Genomic DNA, 20042 nt, shown 5'->3' on the forward strand with positions numbered 1-20042 from the left:
AAAACAACTTTATTTGCTTTGTGAAATTTATACATGTTTCCATTTTTTGCGGATCCGCAAAAAACGGATGACATACGGATGACATACGGAAACATTTTCAGGAACAACGGATCCGCAAAAAAACGGACCGAAATTCGGGATATAGAAAAATACTGACGTGTGAATGTAGCCTTATACTGTCAAAAGAAAAATCGCAAAACGCGAATAATTAAATCGTATATTATTTGCGATAAATAGAATAATGACGAATATTCAATTTCGACGAATATTCAATCGAATATTCGTGAAATATCGCACAATCGAATATGGCACCTCCCTCTCATCACTAATCTGCAGCCTGTGCAGTCTCGGTAAGCCCAACAATCACCTAGTGACGACCGCCTTAAGAAGGCACCTAGCCTCCCATCACTGAGCCCAGTGGGAGCAACACCGTCAGAACCCACAATGCCACACTTCTTTGGCTCCAAGTCCTGCCTCTTCTCCTCTCTCCTCCCATTTGTCCTCCACTCCACCTTCCCCCGTGTCGTCGCCACGGTTATCTGGCAAAATGCAGGCTTCCGTGGCCCAAATGTTCGAACCTAAAAAGTTGATGATGCCGGATAACCCTCTTGCCCAACAGCTTACTGCTGGCTTGTCGGAACTGCTAGCCTGCCAACTACTGCCATATATACTGGTGGACTCGGAGGCCTTTGTGCCTATTGGCACACCGCAATGGAAGGTCCCCGGAAGTAAATATTTCTCCCAGAAGGGCATCCCAGAGCTATATGGCCACGTTCAGCGGCAAGTGAATGTATCTTTGGCACACAGTGTCAGTGCCAAGATACATCTGACCACATGGTCTAGCAAACACGGGCAGGGAAGGTACATAACTTTTAATGCCCGCTGGATGAACCTTCTGACAGCTGTCAAGCATGCAACCCGTGGCACCCGTGTGGATTTAGTGTTACCGCCACGGATTGCATGCAGGCCTGCCTCTTCTCCTCCTCCTACTCCATCCCCCGTGTCCTACTCGGATGACTCCTCCTTTTCCACGCTACTGCCTCTTCCACTGCACCACCCAAGCTCCCCAGAACCTATTTGACGTGCCAGGTGAGACATTGCCATGATGTGCTGCGGCTGTTGTGCCTGGAAGTCAAGAGCCACACCGCTCCTGCACTGCTTTCAGCTCTGTGGTCACAGGCTGATCAGTGGCTAACCCTGCTTAATTTGACAGTTGGTAAAGTGGTGTGTGACAACAGTGCCAATCTGTTGAGTGTGCTGAAACAGGGCAAAATGACACAAGTGCCGTGCATGGCACACGTCCGTAACTTAGTCTTGCAGCGATTCGTTGCCAAATACCCTGCGGTCCAGGACGTCTTGCGGCAGGTCGGGAAAATCTCTGGCCATTTTAGAAGATCTTACACGGCCATGGTTCACCTTGCTGACGTTCAGTGGCAACACCACCTGCCCATCAGACGTCTGATTTGTGACAGCCCAACGTGCTGGAACTCCACTTTGCATATGCTTGATAGGCTGCTTCAGCAGCAATGTGCCATTAACGACTACCTGTATGAACTCTGCGGTGGGACAGGTTCTGGGGAGCTTGTTTTCTTTTTACCGCGTCAGTGGCTGCTTATACGCGATGCATACAGACTTCTGCGGCCATTTGATGAGATCACCAAATTGGTCAGTTGCAGCCAGGGCGCCATCAGTGACATCATGCCTTATGCCTTCTTTCTGGTGCATGCATTGCATCGTTTCATTGATAAAGCCGTCGAGGAGCAGGAGCTGAAAGATGAGGAAGTTGCAATGATGAATGAATTCCCAGGGGTGGCTACTCCATCTGAGACAAGTCAGCAGGAGTCTGAAGATGAGTCAGATGAGAGAGGTGCCTGGGGGAAGCAGGAGGAGGAGGAGCAAGAAGAGCGGGCTTTAAACTTTTTGGGGATCCCTGGTGTTGTCCGTGGATGGGGGGAAGAGACATTCTCCTGGGTGATGAGCAGGAGCCAGGGCGCTTCACCGCTTCCAATTTAGTGCAAATGGGGGCCTTCATGCTCCAGTGTTTGAAGAGTGACCTCCGTATAAAAAGCATAAAGGGAAAGGACCATGACTGGGTGGCAACATACTAAGACCCCTGGAACAAACACAAAATGGCAGACATGTTACCAGCATCACAGAGTTCTGTCAGAATGCAGCATTTTCAGACATTGCTGCGAGAGATGCTGCATTCTGCTGTTGTAGGCCCTGTCAGAGGAATTTCCACCCACAGAGAAACAGTTACGGGTACCAATCCTACCACGCCTGCAAGAAGAGGGTGGTTTGAAGATGTGTTGGTCACTTCGGATATGAGATCATTCTTTCAATCAACCTATCGACAGCCGCTCTCTAGATCCAGCCTCAGGGAACGCCTAGACCGACAAGTGTCCAACTACATTGGTTTATCGGCAGATGTGGTCGCTCTGAGAAGTGAGGAACCCCTGGACTACTGGGTGTGCATGTGCAGGATTGAAATGTGGCCAGAGATGGCACAAGTTGCCATGGAACTCTTGGCTTGCCCCTCGTTGAGTGTCCTGTCCGAAAGGACGTTCAGAGCAGCAGGGGGGATCATGACCGTTAAGCCCACTCACCTAGCTCACCACAGTATAGACTACCTCATATTTCTAAAAATGAATAAGGCATGGATCTCAGAGGAATTTAACACCTGTCACGACCATGTTTAATTGAATTTCCTCATGCCAGCCCACACATATCGGCCACCACACAGAATAAAGAATGGTCCCTGTCTTATGTAAATACAGCATAATAAAGAGCCTTTTCTGTCCGGTGAATGCCTAATGTTTGGGGCCTGTACTCCATTGACCTGCAGTAAAATTGGTATCCAATTATTGTCTAATATACCTCCAGCCACATAATCACTTGATCTTTTTTGTGTGGTGAATGCCTAATTGTTGGAGCCTCGGAGGAATTTAACACCTGTGACGACCATGTGTTATCGAATTTCACCTATTATCATTTGGGGTTTATTCAAGAGGGGGTTTTCGTTAGCCATGATTTTAATCCAATATTTAGTTATTTTAAACATATGTATTTGACATGTATTTGTACTGGCCTAAAGTAAAATTGTTATGCAATGACCGTCTAATATACCTCCAGTCACATATTCACTTGATCTTTTCTGTCCGGTGAATGCCTAATGTTTGGGGCCTGTACTCCACTGGCCTGCAGTAAAATTGATATCCAATGACCGCCTAATATACCTTCAGCCACATAATCACTTGATATTTTCTGTACGGTGAATGCCTAATGTTTGGGGCCTGTAGTCCAGTGGGCTACAGTAAAATTGTTATTCAGTTACCGCATAATATACCTCGAGCCACATAATCACTATTTCTTTTATGTCGTGTGAATGCCTAATTTTTAGGGCCCATACTCCCATGGCCTAAAATAAAAAAATTCTAGGCTCAAGCACGGCACATTTTTTAGACTTTACCTTTAAGACACATAAAAATGGCCCCTGATTAAAATACATATTTTTTGTGGGAATTTTTGTCATTCATCCCCCTCTAGTATGTCACTGTCCATGTTGTGGGACTATTTGTGCACTTCTAGTAAGTATTTGGTGGCTGCAAATATGACCTGAAGGTTTTTCAGGTTCGTCTGCCATTAAAGTGAATAGGGACCGCAGCAAACTGACAGTTTGCGAACATTTGATCGTGTTTGTGAATCGTTACGGCCGATGTATGTCCATCACTATATCTCACACCAAAATAAGTATATGTCACCAGCCGAACTAACAGTCAGATTAACTATATAAATTTCCCTGTCACATATGCAGTGCATGTGTATCTCACACCAAAAATGGGTATATGTCACCCATCGAACTAACAGACAGATTAACTATTATATTTTTGTGTCATGGGTACAAAAATGGTGCATTGCACCCACAAAAATATCACTATAGGTCACCCACAGAATTAACAGGCAGATTTATTATTATATTTCTGTGTCAGGGGTGCAAAGCTGGTGTATTGCACCCACACATTTTTTTATAGGTCACCCACAAAACAAATAGCTAGATTCCTAACACTTTCCCTCACTTCAGCTGCCTGCTTCCTGTCCCTGCACTATTCAGAGCTGATGGGCGGTGCTACACGTGATCAAGCTTATATATAGAGGCTGGGTCACATGATGCACCGGCCAATCAAACCCATGCCATTACTAGGATAGCTTCTAAGTGCCCACAGCCCTGCAGCCTTTCAAAAGCTTTATTAAATGCCCGAACACCAAACTCAAACTTTTTGGGCAAAATTCGGGTCCGGATACCTGAACTTGCAAAGTTTGGTACGGACCTGAGCTTTACAGTTCACGTTCGCTCAACACTAATCTTAATATAAAGGGGCTGATACAATTGTGGGAGAAAGAGAGACTAGTGCAAATGTGTGTTTTTTCAACTATATATTTGCATTGTTTAAAGAGTTCTCTTTCTCATTATGCAGAACCTCTTGTATGCCAAGTTCCTGTGAGCAGTATTGTAGGCCAGGCGATGCCCCTTATGGGCTTCTGTGAAATATATTCAAATTAACTTTCCTAATGCAAGCAGATGTTGGACATGATAACTTGCACATATTTGTCCAAGAAATCAAGAGCAGAGTTGTCTAGCCTACAATAATCATCACTTATTTTAACTGGTCTCCATGATATAAATAGTACCCTCCCAGAAGTTCCCCCTAAGGCCTTTTAACTAGTAAAGCTGTTCTCATCTACTTTACTCTGCTGAAGGGTTTTTTGTCCTGAAAGTTCTAGTTGCAGATGTGAGACTGGCTAAGCTTTTTTCCTACCTTTGCTACATAAACAAAAACTGCAGGAAGACATCTCTGGCAATCAGCTGTGTAAAACTTATACCACACTCATATAGATCCAGTGCTCTCCTTACTTCCACTAGCTGTGCAGAAGCAAGTAGGTATACATATAGCTTCTGCTGTCCCAGTTCTCCTCATTGAGACAGCTCCATCCTATTCACCTGGGGATAGATAATCAATATAGCAAAATCAGACAATACCTTTGCTAATTTTATTGGATCAATTTCAGATGAACCAGAGGCACCTCCAAAGTACCATTCCACTAAAAGTGAGACAAGAGAATTACAATACTCCAGGAAGCTTATACCTCTCAATGAAACATGCAGGCTAGTTCACTTCCTAGAAGAACAAGAGAACCAAAATGTCCTAAAAATTTTTGCCTTACTCAGTTGACTGGCCTTGTGGGGTACACATTGGGGTGCTCATTAGGGCGACCAAAAATATGCTTGAGTATTGCATGCCAGACGACTACTCTTTGTTTCAAGAAACAGTATATGCAAATAGCATATCTTTATTCTTATAGGTATTAGATAGAATATCCCCTCTTTTTCTTTATTTTTTTTTGCCAGGCAATCTAATTTGCATACATTTGGCTTTCTGGGAAATATATTCAAATTAACTTTTCTTCCCGAAAAAAGAATGCTAATCTTTTCTCATGCCAGCCAAATTAAGATATGTGATTTGCATATACTCTTCATAGAAACTAAGTGGGTCATTAATTAAGACCAATGTTTTAATAAAGCCTCATGACTGGCAGTGGATCCACCAAAGTATAATGAGGCGCAGACGCTCCATAACTTCGGCGCATCCAGTGCCAGTCTAAATGTAAGCCAGCTTCCTAGCTGGCTTACATTTAGACCATTTTCTATGCCTAAACCAGATGTAGCAAATGATGAATGAGATGGGCCGGCAGGACCATCCCCTTCTCCACCCACACCACTCTTACAATTTAAGCCCTGGCGTCAGCCAGGAAAAGTTGCATATTGCGGTGCAACTAACCGTTGTGTAGCCATCTGCTCCTCAAATACACCTAATAAAGGCGTATTTCAGTATAATAAATGACTCCCTAAGAGTTGTGTAACCATCATATGAGTGTCAGATGAGGGCCATGTTGGGCGCTGGTCAATGTGGAGCTTGATTATGTGTTTTGATGACTTTTGGTGATTGTTACTATATGTATATCTTTGTCATAGTTTAGTAAACTCTTTATGCACCTAAGTCATTTTAAAGAGAACCTTTCACCTGTATTGACATTGCAATGTTAATACCTGGTACTGGAGTGCATATTTACCAGATGTCATATCATTAACATTTTTTTATCAGATATGCTCCTCTGTTGAGGCACTGTGTCCCCAATTCTGTTTTGGTGCCCTATAAGCTAATCAATAGCATTGGTAAAGGGAGAAGAGACTGCCACATTTCTCAGTGGGCATCTCCTACTCCCTGGCTGTGAGCTGCCCAATCTTGGTGGACCATGTCACAGGCTGGGAGAAGGTGAGCTGTTCCCCCCCGCCCCTAGTGGCTGTGATGCAGTGATTGGACAACTCACAGACAGAGAGAAGGAGACCCTCTCTGAGAAACACAGCCATCTCTGCCTCCCTGTACCGATGCTACTGATTAGCATACAGGGCGGCAAAGGAGAACAGGTTGCACAGCGTCAGAATGGATTAGGGTATCAGTAAGAAAAAAAAAATGCAATATGATATCTAGTAAACATGCCCTACAATGCCAGGTATTTATATTGTCAGAATACTTGAAAGGTCCTCTTTAAGTCTATTTTTTCCTGAATCTCAGATCTCATTATAATACAATCATGGAAATATGAGTCTGTAAACTTAAACACAAATTTGTAGTACTGGGAGGGGCTGGAGACGATCCAGCGGTCATGGTCCATATCGGAACCAATGACAACAGTTTTCAGGGATTTAGGTCAAAAGCTTAGGGCAAGGACCTCAAAGGTAGCATTTTCCGAAATACTGCCTGTACCACGAGCCACACAAGAAAGGCAGCGGGAGATTAGGGAGATTAACAAGTGGCTCAAGAACTGGTGTAGGAAAGAGGGGTTTGGGTTCCTGGAGAACTGGGCCGACTTCTCTATCGGCTACAGGCTCTATTGTAGGGAAGGGCTGCACCTCAATGGGGAAGGGGCAGCTGTGCTGGGGAGAAAGATGGCTAGAAGGTTGGAGGAGTGTTTAAACTAGGGACTGGGCGGGAGGGAAATTACATTATAGGAGGGGAAGATAGGGCAGATAGAGACCGGGGGCAAGGTAGTGGGACTGGGGGAGGAATGGAAGGAGGGAATAGAACAGTTCAGAAGGAAAGGTGTAGGGTAAAAAATATACGTAAACCTCTTAAATGTATGTATACTAATGCCAGAAGCCTGACTAATAAAACTGGGGAGCTGGAATTAGTGATGTGTGAGGAGAACTATGACATAGTGGGAATAACTGAGACATGGCTGGATGATAGCTATGACTGGGCGGTTAATGTACAAGGTTACAGTCTGTTTAGAAAAGATCATCAAAACCGGAGAGGGGGAGAGGTTTGCCTTTATGTAAAGTCTTGTCTAAAGCCCACACTCCGTGAAGATATAAGTGAGGGACATGAACATGTGGAGTCAATGTGGGTAGAGATACATGGAGCTAAAAACAACAATAAATTACTAATAGGAGTTTACTATAAACCACCTAATATACCAGAGTCCACAGAAAATCAACTACTAAACGAGATAGATGAGGCGGCAAGTCATAATGAGGTGGTTATTATGGGGGACTTCAACTACCCAGATATAGACTGGGAAACTGAAACTTGTATATCTCATAAAGGAAACAGGTTATTGGCAATAACTAAAGACAATTACCTCTCCCAACTGGTTCTAGACCAGACTAGAGGGACGGTTATACTGGACTTAGTATTAACCAATAGGCCTAAGAGAACAACAGACATGCAGGTTGGGGGCCACCTGGGAAATAGTGATCATAAAGTAATAACCTTCCAATTATCATTCATAAGAGTGTTTCTACAGGAGGAACAAAAATACCAAACTTTAAAAAAGCTAAATTCAGCCAACTAAGAGAGGCCATAGGCCTAACTAACTGGGACAAAGTCCTCAAAAATAAAAAATACAGCCACAAATTGAGATATCTTTAAAAGCATTCCTAAAATTTCATTGTGAGAGGTACATACTGTATGGGAATAGAAGTTAAGAAACAAAAAAAAACAATGTGGATAAATATAACTGTAAAGAAAGCAATAAATGACAAAATGAAAAACATATAAATCACTAAAACAGGAGGATAACACGGAAACACTGAAAAACTATAAGGAAAAAAATAGAATATGTAAAAAACTGAAAAAAGCAGCCAAACTAGAGACCGAGTGATTAATTGCCAAAGAGAGTAAACTAACCCTAAAATGTTCTTCAATTATATAAATGTTAAAAAGTATAAATCTGAAGGTGTCGGCCCTTTAAAGAGTAATGAGGGGGGAGTCGCAGAGAGCAACGAGGAGAAAGCAAAGCTGTTAAAATATTTTTTTCTCCAATGTATTCACTGCGGAAAATAAACTGTCAGATGACACGCAGAACGTAAAAATAAATTCCCCATTAAAAGTGTCCTGTCTGAGCCAGGAAGAAGTACCTCAGCGACTTAAAAAGATTAAAATAGACAAATTGCCAGGACCGGATGGCATACACCCCCGTATCCTAAGGGAATTAAGTAATGTCATAGCCAGACCCTTATTTCTGATATTTGCGGACTCTATACTGACAGGGAATGTCCCACTGGATTTGCAAATGTGGTGGCAATATGCAAAAAGGGTCCAAAAACAGAGCCTGGAAACTATAGGCCGGTAAGTTTAACATCAGTTGTGGGTAAACTGTTTGAAGGTTTTCTGAGAGATGCTATCTTAGAGGATCTCAACGGAAATAGGCAAATAACGCCATATTAGCATTGCTTCGTGAGGGATCGGTCATGCCAAACTAATTTAATCAGTTTCTATGAGGAGGTAAGTTCTAGACTTGACAGCGGCGAATCAATGGATGTTGTATATCGGGACTTCTCCAAAGCATTTGACACTGTACAACATAAAAGGTTAGTATATAAAATGAGAATGCTCGACTGGGAGAAAACGTCTGTATGTGGGTAAGTAACTGGCTCAATGATAGAAAACAGAGGGTGGTTATTAACGGTACACCCTCAGATTGGGTCACTGTCACTAGTGGCATACCTCAGGGGTTAGTATTGGGCCCTATTATCTTCAATATATTTATTAATGATCTTGTAGAAGGCTTGCATAGTAAAGTATCAATTTTTGCAGATGACACTAAACTGTGTAAAGTAATTTACACGGAAGAGGACAGTATACTACTACAGAGCGATCTGGACAGATTGGAGGCTTGGGCAGTTAAGTGGCAGATGAGGTTTAACACTGATAAATGTAAAGTTATGCACATGGGAAGGAATAATGCAACTCACCCGTACATACTAAATGGTAAAACACTTGGTAACAATGACATAGAAAAGGATCTAGGAATTTGAATAAACAGCAAACTAAGCTGCAAAAACAAGTGTCATGCAGCTGCTGTCAAGGCCAATAAGATAATGGGTTGCATCAAAAGGGGCATAGATGCCCGTGATAAGAACATAGTCCTATAATTTTACAAATTGCTAGTCAGACCACACATGGAGTCCTGTGTACAGTTCTGGGCTCCTGTCAACAAGGCAGACATAGCAGAGCTGGAGAGGGCCCAGAGGAGGGCAACTAAAGTAATAACTGGAATGGGGCAACTACAGTACCCAGAAATATTATCAACATTAGGGTTATTCACTTTAGAAAAAAGACGACTGAGGGGATATCTAATTACTATGTATAAATTTATTAGGGGTCAGTACAGAGATCTATCCCATCATCTATTTATCCCCAGGACTGTGATTGTGACAAGGGGACATCCTCTGCATCTGGAGGAAAGAATGTTTGTACACAAACATAGAAGAGGATTCTTTACGGAAAGAGCAGTGAGACTATGGAACTCTCTGCCTGAGGAGGTGGTGATGGTGAGTACAATAAAAGAATTTAAGAGGGGCCTCGATTTATTTCTGGAGTGTAATAATATTACAGGCTATAGCTACTAGAAGAGAGGGGTCGTTGATCCAGGGAGTTAGTCTGATTGCCTGATTGGAGTCGGGAAGGAATTTTTTATTCCCCTAAAGTGGGGAAAATTGGCTTGATCAACTTGCAGGATAACAGGCCGAACTGGATGGACAAATGTCCTTTTTTCGGCCTTATGTACTATGTTACTATGTTTTTCTGTAAATCGAGATGGCACTCATGAGACATACCTCTATGTGTTATTCTGTAGACATCAAGCTTTACTTAGAGTGCATTTACACAACCATAGTTATGGGTCTGCACCCTTTCCGCAAAATGATCCAAACCCATTCATTTAAATGGGGCCGCAAAAAGATGCAGATGTGCCGGCCCGGTATCCATGTTTTTCCGAACACATACAGTCGTGTGAATATATCCTTATATGCATATCTAGCAGCTGTTTGTATGAAGAAGGAAAAGGACAATATTTTTAGAAATAGCTGCATTTTTCCACGACTCAACCTGAAGTGGACGTACTATGACTAGTGTATTTGTTTCAGTACTAAATGTCCATCCCCTCTGCTCTTTACTCTTATTTCTAGAATAATTCAAGTATGCCAAGTGGATGTTATTATCCCTCTGTACATACAGAATAAGGGTTATTGCATTTTATTATGTGGAATCAAAGCTAAAGCTATTTTGATCGGCTATTGTACAGTGAAATTAAAGGGAAAATTTCAGGGAGAAGAAGTAAAACTTGTTTAGTCATTCGTTTAGCTACCTGTAGATTTTCCTTGCACTGAAAATTTCTCCTTGTTTTAAAGGGAAGATGCTCTATCACACTTCCATATTACGAGAAATGAGCAAATTTCTCAAAAATTCGATTCGGTTGGAACTTCCTACGTCACGTGCCTGCTCCGCCCACTTTATGAATGAAGCAGGTGACGCAGGCATGTGACGTAGTGAGTTACGCTGGCAGTGCCCACCCGCCCGCCCAGCCTCCTGTCTGCTATGCTCGTAAGTTCAGGCTGCTGGATCGAACATATCTATAGTTAAACATTGCCTGCGGTTACCGTAGATACGATTAGTACAGTAAGTGGGGCCCGGTGCAATAGAATACAATAACTGCACTGGGCCCCTACTGCCATTTAAAAACTAGTGTAGATGCCAGCCCCCACCCCCTGTATTGGGGGTCATTTACAGTGGCTGACACATAAGATGCTATTTTTCTGTCATCCACAGATCCACCCATAGCAGTATCATGCCATTCACAGATGCCCCCATAACAGTGCCATCCACAGACACCCCCATAACAGTGTCAGCCACAGACCCCAATAACAGTGTCAGCCACAGACCCCCCATAAAAGTGTCATTCACAGGCTACCATTAGTTCAAATCCCACCAAAAGCCCACATTTTGGTTCCTATTTTCCTCCTCAAAAACCTAGGTGTGTCTTATGGGCCAGTGCGTCTTATAGGGCAAAAAATACTGTAGATGCCTGGTCATGCAGGTTGTGCTCAGGTTGAGAACGTTTATGCCTTGCTTCAGGCTCTGATTGCACAGCGTGCAAACCACTCGTGTCTTGTCTTCAGCACATTGTCTGAGGAACTGCCACGCCAGGGAACTCCTTGGAGCTGGCTTTTGTGTGCTCGGTCCCTTGCTGCGGTGGGAAGTAGCAGGCGTACCGTCTAGGGGACGGCCGCTCCGCTTTTGGACCCTGCTACCTCTTCTGCTATGCTGGTGGCTCTGTGCGACCACCGCCTCTTCCTCTGAACTACACAGGTCACTCGCATGACCTTGATTGCTTGTGGAGTTGAGGACCTCATCGTCCTCCAAATCATCTTCCACCCAGTCTTTACCCCAGCCCTCCTTGTCGGTCTGCACTTTTTCAAAAGCCCCAGCAGTTGGCACCTGTGTTTTTTCATCATCCGAGACGTGCTGCGATGGTTCTCCCATGTACTCATCTTGAAACATAAGTGATTGGGCATCGGTGCACTCAATCTCTTCCACTTCTGGGGCAGGGCTAGGTGGATGGCCCTGGGAAACCCTGCTAACAGAGTCTTTAAAAAGCAGAAGAAACTTCTGCATGACTTGGGGCTCAGACTGCTTGGCTGATTTGCAAGGGGGTGAGGTGAAAGACTGATGGACATCGGCTGCAGGTGCCAACTCTGATCTTTCAGCAGGAGACTGGGTGGGAGACAATATGAAGGAACTGGAGGCACTGTCAGCAACCTAATCTACTATCACCTGTACTTGTTCTGGCCTCACCATTCGTGGAGCCGCGTTAGGCCCGACCAAATACCGCTGCAGGTTCTAGGGCCTACTAGCACCTGAGGAAGGTGTTTCACTTGTGCGTGTAGCTGGCACAGATCGACCTTGTCCTCTCCCTGCAACAGGAGCTCCAACAGCAGCGCCACGACCGGGGACACGTCCCTTATTTGACGCTCTCCTCATATTCCTAAAATTTTGGATCTTGCCCAAAATGGGTGTTTTTTTTATAACAGAATAGAACCACAATATCTAAAGGGTGTATCTCATACGTACAGATGCAGACTAGGCCGCAATTAAAGTTTTTTGCCCAAAATGGGTGTTTTTTTTTATAGCAGAATAGAACCACAGTATCTAAAGGGTGTATCTCTCAATGACATATGCAGAAAAGGCTGCCAAATTAAGTTTTTTTACCCCAAATGGGTGTTTATTTACTAACAGAATATGACAGCAGTATATAACGCTTGAATTTCACACGTGCAGATGCAGCAAGAGCTGTATAATTGTGTATTTTGCCCAAAAAGGGTGCTTTTTAAAACCCAGAAAATTATAGCTATATTTTTAGCTTAAATTGCACACTGACTAATGCAGCAGAGGCCAAAAATGAAGATTATTGCCAAAAGTTAGTATTTTTTCAAAGCCAGAAAATAATTTAGTTATTTCAAACTTGTTTTTAACAATAACAGATGCAGCAAGGTCTGCAATATTAAGTATGTTTCCCAAAAAGTGTGTTTTTTTTTACTAACAGAATATGACAGCTGTATATAACGCTGGAATTTCACACATGCAGATGCAGCAAGGGCTGTAAAATTGTGTATTTTTCCAAAAAAGTGTGTTTTTGAAAACCCAGAAAATAATAGCTGTATTTCTAGCTTAAATTGCATACTAACTAATGCAGCAGAGGCCCAAAATTAAGGTAATTGCCAAAAATTGCTGTTTTTTCAAAGCCAGAACATTATTGAGGTATTTCAAACTTGTTCTTAACAATAACAGATGCAGCAAAGGCTGCAATATTAAGTATTTTGCCCAAAAAAGGTGTTTTTTTTAAACCCAGAAAATTATAGCTGTATTTATAGCTTAAATTGCACACTGACTAAAAGGGCAGAGTCCCACAATTAAGGTTATTGCCAAAAATGGGTGTTTTTTCAAAGCCAGAAAATTATTGAAGTATTTCAAACTTGTTTTTAAAAGTCACAGATGCAGCAAGGGCTGCAATATTAAGTATTTTGCCCAAAAAGGGTGTTTTTTTACTAACAGAATATGACAGCTGTGTATAACGCTTACATTTCACATGTGCAGATGCAGCAAGGGCTGTAAAATTGTGTATTTTGCCCAAAAAGGGTGTTTTTAAAAACTTTGAAAATTATAGCTGTATTTCTAGCTTAAATTGCACACTGACTAAATGCTGCAAAGGTACCAGATGTTTGCCAAAAAAAAGGTTTTTTATTTCAAGCTTGGATTTGAATGTCACAAAAGCTGGTGCACTAAGCTTGCATATAATGGCCGCCCCTGCCCACCTAACTAACAGACAGAAAAAAGTTATTTTTCTCTGTCAATGGGCTCAGGGCAGGGTAAAAAGATTGTACACTGCACCCACGCAACTAAATCCATATATCTTTCCTAGCACTGTCCCTAGCGCCTGCTAAGAAACTACACTGGAAAATGGCTAAATACAAGATGGCTGAGGCTATTTATAGGGCTGTGACATCACAGGGCTGGTTGATAATTTTCTACAAGCATGACATTCTGGGTGATCCCTCGTTGCCAGAATTCTTTGCTCCATGTCCTAACATGTGCAGCAGTCATTTTAGGAAAAAATTTGATTTACCATGAAGCGTAAGGAAATTCGGCTTTGTTGCTAATCAAATAATTCCTGAAATCCAGATTGAATTCCACTTTGTCAGCTTCTATTTGCTCATCTCTACATATTACCTTCCGTTATTTAATTTTTTTATTGTAAAATTGTTGCCAAGATATTTAAAATGTTGTATTCACATTTCTATAGTTTATTCACCTTTTGTATGCTCATGGCAATTTCTTTCTAATGTGTAGCATGTCCCCAAGCCATACAAGTTAATAAGTTGGGTTAAAAAATAGCATGTTCTGTATTTGCTCACTTATGGCAACAAAAACATTTGGAAAATATGAAACTAAGGGTACTTCCACACTAGCGTTTTGGCTTCCATTTGTGAGATCCATTCAGGGCTCTCAAAAGCGGTCCAAAATGGATCAGTTTTGCCCTCATGCATTCTGGATGGAAAAGGATCCGGTCAGAATGCATAATTTTGCCTCCGTTCAGTCACCGTTCCGCTCTTTAGGTGGACATTAAAACGCTGCCCTCAAGCCAATGTAATGATTGTCAATGGATGACGCAACCATTTGTAATGGATCCGTTTGAGGCAGATCCGTTTCTAAACATTTTTCTTACTAAACATGCTCAAGAATTTTCGTCTCCCCCAGCAGGCATTCTGATCGGCCATCCTGAAAGACAAACAAGCTGGTAAGTATAGAAAGTTTTAATGTCTATCTATCTTTCTTTATCTCTTTCTATCTACAGTTGCAAGAAAAAGTATGTGAACCCTTTGGAATTATATGGATTTCTGCACAAATTGGTCATAAAATGTGATCTGATCTTCATCTAAGTCACAACAATAGACAATCACAGTCTGCTTAAACTAATAACACGCAAATAAATGTTACCATGTTTTTATTGAACACACCATGTAAACATTCACAGTGCAGGTGTGAAAAGTATGTGAACCCCTAGACTAATGACATCTCCAAGAGCTAATTGGAGTGAGGTGTCAGCCAACTGTAGTCTAATCAATGAGATGAGATTGGAGGTGTTGGTTACAGCTGCCCTGCCCTATGAAAAACACACACCAGTTCTGGGTTTGCTTTTCACAAGAAGCATTGCCTCATGTGAATGATGCCTCGCACAAAAGAGCTCTCAGAAGACCTATGATTAAGAATTGTTGACTTGCAAAAAGCTGGAAAGGGTTATAAAAGTATCTCCAAAAGCAAGGTTCATCAGTCAGCTGCTGCTACTCTCCCTAGGAGGGGCCATCCTATAATGATGACTGCAAGAGCACAGCGCAAACTGCTCAATGAGGTGAAGAAGAAGCCTAGAGTGTCAGCTAAAGAGTCTCTGGCATATGCTAACATCCCTGTTAGCGAATCTACGATACGTAAAACACTAAACAAGAATGTATTTCATGGGAGGATACCACAGAGGAAGCCACTACTGTCCCAAAAAAACATTGCTGCACGTTTAAAGTTTGCAAAAGGGCACCGGGATGTTCCACAGCAGTACTGGCAAAATATTCTGTGGACAGATAAAACCAAAGTTGAGTTTTTGGAAGACACACACAGCACTGTGTGTGGAGAAAAAGAGGCACATTACACCAACATCAAAACCTCATCCCAACTGTGAAGTATGGTGGTGGGGGCATCATGGTTTGGGGCTGCTTTGCTGCATCAGGGCCTGGACGGATTGCTATCATCAAAGGAAAAATGAATTCTCAAGACATTTCGCAGGAGAACTTAAGGCCACCTGTCCACCAGCTGAAGCTCAACAGACGACCCAAAGCATAGAAGTAAATCAACAACAGAATGGCTTAAACAGAAAAAAATACGCCTTCTGGAGTGACCCAGTCAGAGTCCTGACCTCAACCCGATTGAGATGCTGTGGCATGACCTCAAGAAAGCAATTCACACCAGACATCCCAAGAATATTGCTGAACTGTAACAGTTCTGTAAAGAGGAATGGTCAAGAATCCTGACCGTTGTACATGTCTGATCTGCAACTACAGGAAACGTTTGGTTGAAGTTATCTCTGCCAAAGGAGGTTCAACCAGTTATTAAATCCAAGGGTTCACATACTTTTTCCACCTGCACTGTGAATGTTTACATGGTGTGTTCAATAAAAACATGGTAACATTTAATTATTTGTGTGTTTAAGCAGACTGTGAGTGTCTATTGTTGTGACTTAGATGAAAATCAGATCACATTTTATTACCAATTTGTGTAGAAATCCATATCATTCCAAATGGTTCACATACTTTTTCTTGCAACTGTATCTATCACTGGGGGGAGCTGATGGCACTGAGGGAAGGCTGATGGCATGGGGGAAGCTGATGGCATGGGATCTGATGGCACCGGGGGGAGCTGATGTCACTGGGGGAGCTGATGGCACGGGGGTCTGATGACCTTTTATAAAGGAAAAGATTATTTTTTCTTTTTTTTTTTTTTTAGAGTACTCGATTAATAGTTGGATTAATCTATAAATTACTTGATTACTAAAATAATTGATATCTGCAGCCCTAATATATACACAAATATAGATATACAATCTATTTTTTCCCAAGATGCCCTGTCCCAGAATTAGACCTCTGCTACACACCAACAAGACCTCAAATCAGACCCACAATCAGACCTCTACTCAGACCCTAATGTGAATGACACCCATTCAAACCTCGTTTTAGAGCCCCATGCCTCATATCTGCCACCGCTTTTGGCTACTTTCACACTGGCGTTTCTGGGTCTTCTTGTGAGATCCGTTTCAGGGCTCTCACAAGCGGCCCAAAACTGATCAGTTAAGCCCCAATGCATTCTGAATGGATAGGGATCCTTTTAGAATGCATCAATTTGGCTGCGCTTGGTCTCCGTTGCGTTTTTTAGATGGTCACTAAAACGCAGCCTGCAGCGTTTTGGTAACCATCTGACTGTGCGGAGCCAAACAGATCCATCTAGACTTACAATGTAAGTCAATTGGGACGGATCCGTTTTTCACCGTTTGCATTATTGGTGCGTATCCGTCTGTGCAGATAAAAGACGGATCCGCACCAAACGCGAGTATGAAAGAAGCCTTTCTCGCCAGACACCATGCTTCTCATTAGCCGCCATATGTCTCTCCTCAGCCGCCATATGCGTCTCCTCAGCTGCAGTGCTTTTTCCACATGCCTCACATCCACACGCTGTATTTTTTTTTTCTACTTCCCAAACATGATATATGGACATGTTTAGAGCACCATTGACAGAGATATCATGTTTATAAAATATTTATTACAATAACTTACTTTGGAATAGACAAGCTTGTGTTTGCCCACAACAGAATATCCGTCCTATCTTTTTTTTTCATCTTTTTCTTTTTTAATGGCTTTTTGAAGATGCTAAAATATATGCCAAAAGTTTGGACACACCTTCTCATTCAAAGAGTTTTCTTTATTTTCATGACTATGAAAACTGTAGATTCACACTGAAGGCATCAAAACTATGAATTAACACATGTGGAATTATATACATAACAAAAAAGTGTGAAACAACTGAAAATATGTCATATTCTAGGTTCTTCAAAGTAGCCACCTTTTGCTTTGATTACTGCTTTGCACACTCTTGGCATTCTCTTGATGAGCTTCAAGAGGTAGTCACCTGAAATGGTTTTCACTTCACAGGTGTGCCCTGTCAGGTGTAATAAGTGGGATTTCTTGCCTTATAAATGGGGTTGGGACCATCAGTTGTGTTGTGGAGAAGTCAGGTGGATACACAGCTGATAGTCCTACTGAATAGACTGTTAGAATTTGTATTACGGCAAGAAAAAAGCAGCTAAGTAAAGAAAAACGAGTGGCCATCATTACTTTAAGAAAAGGTCAGTCAGTCCGAAAAATTGGGAAAACTTTGAAAGTGTCCCCAAGTGCAGTCACAAAAACCATCAAGCGCTACAAAGAAACTGGCTCACATGCGGACCACCCCAGGAAAGGAAGACCAAGAGTCACCTCTGCTGAGGAGGATAAGTTCATCCGAGTCACCAGCCTCAGAAATCGCAGGTTAACAGCAGCTCAGATTAGAGACCAGGTCAATGCCACACAGAGTTCTAGCAGCAGACACATCTCTAGAACAACTGTTAAGAGGAGACTGTGTGAATCCGGCCTTCATGATAGAATATCTGCTAGGAAACCACTGCTAAGGACAGGCAACAAGCAGAAGAGACTTGTTTGGGCTAAAGAACACAATGAATGGACATTAGACCAGTGAAAATCTGTGCTTTGGTCTGATGAGTCCAAATTTGAGATCTTTGGTTCCAACCACCGTGTTTTTGTGCGACGCAGAAAAGGTGAACGGATGGACTCTACATGCCTGGTTCCCACCGTGAAACATGGAGGAGGAGGTGTGATGGTGTGGGGGTGCTTTGCTGGTGACACTGTTGGGGATTTATTCAAAATTGAACCAGCATGGCTACCACAGCATCTTGCAGCGGCATGCTATTCCATCCGGTTTGCGTTTAGTTGGACCATCATTTATTTTTCAACAGGACAATGACCCCAAACACACCTCCAGGCTGTGTAAGGGCTATTTGATCATGAAGGAGAGTGATGGGGTGCTGCGCCAGATGACCTGGCCTCCACAGTCACCGGACCTGAACCCAATCGAGATGGTTTGGGGTGAGCTGGACCGCAGAGTGAAGGCAAAAGGGCCAACAAGTGCTAAGCATCTCTGGGAACTCCTTCACGACTGTTGGAAGATCATTTCAGGTGACTACCTCTTGAAGCTCACCAAGAGAATGCCAAGAATGTGCAAAGCAGTAATCAAAGCAAAAGGTGGCTACTTTGAAGAACCTAGAATATGAAAACTTTTGGTCTGTACTGTATTTTAGCATCTTCAAAAGGCCTTTAAGAAAAAAAAGATAAGACAGATTTTCTGTTTTTGGGCAAGCATGAGCTTCTCTACTCCAAATCCAAAGTAAGTTCTGGAAATAATATTTTATAAATGTAATATCTCTTTCAACGGTGCTCTAAACATGTTCATATATTGATTTTAATCTGCATTTGGTCTTGTATTATGTCTCGTACAGATGTCTTCCCTAGTGGTAGACGAACATCGGCCGGGAATATTTGCAAACTGCGTGTTCGAGGCAGCCCCCTTGACTTTAATGGCAGGCGAACCTGAAAAACCTTTAGCCGAGCATCCGAGTATAATGGAAGTCAATGGGAGAACCCAAGCACTGCTCTGAAGAGGGGAGGGTGCCTGGTTAATAGGAAAAGGTCAGAAATTGATTAAAAAAAAACACCACTGAAATAGTTCGTGAACAGCATGGGGTGGATGTCTGGATGCATCTTGGACTCCCAGGTAGTATGGCACTTTTACAGACGGACAATAATACACACAAAACTGAAGATAAAATCGATTTTAGAGGAAAAAATGTTAGGAAACATTCTTTCCTGTATGATTACTTGTATATAAAGTGCAAGTGCTGACAAAAATTACAAGGAAACGGCACTCCGATACACCCTTTGTTACACATAAAGGAGGGCATCATACACAGCCTTGAAAAATTATGATTGATGGCCTGCTGGTGACCCTCAAAATTATTTGGAGCAAGGGCCTGCTGATCTAACCATCTAAAACATTATGGGTGAGGGCCTGCTGCTGCTTTGATGATTCTAGATAACCTGGAGTTGATCGCACGTCCCCTTGACGGCAGCGATCCATTCAGATGTCTGCCCTATCAACTTTTGATGTTATTTTCAGCGCAAACTATGTAGACCATGGGTAACGGGGGAATCATGGTTAGAAATCCGGAGAGGGTGTCTGAGAAACGGCTACGGCTACCACATTCAAGCAAGGCAGCATGCGCGCAAATTAGCTATTAGGTATAATTAGGTGAGGACCTGCAGGTGAGCTGACCCTGTAAAAAAGATTGTAGGTGAAGGCCTGCTAGTGACCCTCAAAAAACATTTGGAGCAAGGGCCTGCTAATCTGACCACCTAAAACAATATGGGCGAGAGCCTGCTGCCGCTTTGTTGACTCTAGATAACTTGGGGCCGATCGCACATCCCTGTGACGGCGACG

This window comes from Bufo gargarizans, chromosome 1 (genome assembly GCF_014858855.1).
Source record: "Bufo gargarizans isolate SCDJY-AF-19 chromosome 1, ASM1485885v1, whole genome shotgun sequence".
NCBI lineage: Eukaryota > Metazoa > Chordata > Amphibia > Anura > Bufonidae > Bufo > Bufo gargarizans.